Source organism: Geospiza fortis, unplaced genomic scaffold (genome assembly GCF_000277835.1).
Source record: "Geospiza fortis unplaced genomic scaffold, GeoFor_1.0 scaffold172, whole genome shotgun sequence".
Lineage (NCBI taxonomy): Eukaryota > Metazoa > Chordata > Aves > Passeriformes > Thraupidae > Geospiza > Geospiza fortis.
In genome coordinates this window covers 11,157,178-11,159,390 of record NW_005054309.1, presented here as the reverse complement: position 1 = coordinate 11,159,390, position 2,213 = coordinate 11,157,178, and positions in this window count along the sequence as shown.

Genomic DNA, 2,213 nt, shown 5'->3' with positions numbered 1-2,213 from the left:
AGTTCTATAATATCATATAAATAATACAATAATCACTTATAATTCATAATGAACTACATGTAGGGAGCTCCTAAACACGATTCTCTACATTTATACAGTGGACAGGCAAGTTAGAAATGCATGGGTTTAATATATAATACTTGAACAGATGTTTGCCTAGAAGAAGGAATACAGCAGGAACTCGGGGCTTTGAGAGCTGCTCTCCTTTGTCCACCTGAGAGAGCCTCGGGGCTCTGAGAGCTGCTCTCCTTTGTCCACCTGAGAAACTCAGGGCTCTGAGAGCTGCTCTGCTTTGTCCACCTGAGAGAGACTCGGGGCTCTGAGAGCTGCTCTCCTTTGTCCACCTGAGAAACTCAGGGCTCTGAGAGCTGCTCTGCTTTGTCCACCTGAGAGAGACTCGGGGCTCTGAGAGCTGCTCTCCTTTGTCCACCTGAGAAACTCAGGGCTCTGAGAGCTGCTCTGCTTTGTCCACCTGAGAGAGACTCGGGGCTCTGAGAGCTGCTCTCCTTTGTCCACCTGAGAAACTCAGGGCTCTGAGAGCTGCTCTGCTTTGTCCACCTGAGAGAGACTCGGGGCTCTGAGAGCTGCTCTCCTTTGTCCACCTGAGAAACTCAGGGCTCTGAGAGCTGCTCTGCTTTGTCCACCTGAGAGAGACTCGGGGCTCTGAGCTGCTCTCCTTTGTCCACCTGAGAGAGACTCAGGGCTCTGGGAGCTGCTCTGCTTTGTCCACCTGAGGCTGAGGGCTCTGGGAGCTGCTCTGCTTTGTCCACCTGAGAGAGACTGAGGGCTCTGGGAGCAGCGGGGAGCCCCTGTGGTTAGCAGAATGATAAACACGGGAGGCTGGGGAAGCACAGTGTGCCTTTATGCCGCTCTCTGGGAGCTTTATTTGGCTTTGGATAACCAACTTCCGCATGGAAGGACCTGCAGGATCTCGTGAGGCTTCAGCTCATGTATGTGTTGTTTCACTGCTCAGGGCTGGTGTAAAGGCTGCTGGAAACTCCAGAAAAAAAACTCCTTTTCCTTGCTGTGAAGCACTTTAAATTTGAAGGGTAGACACGTTGGATCAGGCACAGAACTAGAATGTTTTACAGCTCAAAGTTTGAGTCATTTTTCCAGAGTTTTGCAAAGTTTCCAGTGAATGTTTTAGTGCCGCGTCTGCTGAACAGGTTGGATAGCGCCAGTTCTTCTTGGAGGTAATTTTTGTAGGACTTGTTCCGAAAGGTGATGGAACTGTTTTCTGGAAAAGCAGCCAAAAAGGGTTTTTCTGTGCTGTAAGCCCTCTGGCAGCACAGCGAGCCCCGTGTGTGCCTGCAGAGCAGGACAGGCCCCTGCCGGGCTCCCAGCACCCCTCAGCAGCGCTGGGGCTGGCCCAGGGGCTCCCCGGGGCTGGGGAGAGCCCAGCAGGTCCCTCCTGGCTGGGCGGGGACCCGCAGGGCAGGGATGGGTCACCGTGGGGACCCAAACCCTGCTGGGAAGCGGCTGGGGGTCAGGCAGGGCCCCCGCACAGCCTGGAGCCTTGGGATGGATGTTGGGAAGGGGCCGGGGGAGCCTCCAGGCTCGGGGGTAAAACCATCCCGAGCTGGGGCCAGCCCTGCCGGGGGGGGGCACTGCACCCGGATCCCAGGAACCCTTCCGCCCAGCGCCGGGACACCCTGCGGGGCACTGGGGTGACGGCCCTGCTCTGGGGAGATCTCAGCGCTTTTGGGGCAGTGGCTTTCAGATCCCGCTGCCTTAGAGGGGTTTTGCTCTGGCTCTCCCGCACACGGCTGTGCCCGTGCTCCCGAAGTGGCGGCTGTGATTAGAGCTGTAATCTCCGTGCCAGCTTTTACATTTCCGACCCGAGAGGGGAATTAATGCGATTCCCGTGTCCGCCCTTTCGTGCCTTTAACAAACACCGCTTGCTCGGGAGCGGCCGGAGCTTCGTTCTCATCCTAAGGGGGACCAAATGCCCAAATTCCTACGGATCCCGTGGAGAATGGAAGCTCCTGCTGGCTGGGGCACCCGAGGAGCTGCATGAGGCGGAGGAGGGGAGCGCTGGGCACGGGGATGCTCCGGGGCACGAACCGCGCTGCAATTTGCCCGGGCCAGCCCACGAGGGGCAGGGCTCGCCCTCAAGGTGACACGTGTGGCTTCACCTCCGATGTTTACGGCGCCGGGCAGCCGCACGGGTGTTCCAGAAGCCTCCAGAGGAAGCCGTCGCTGCTGGGGGGCCG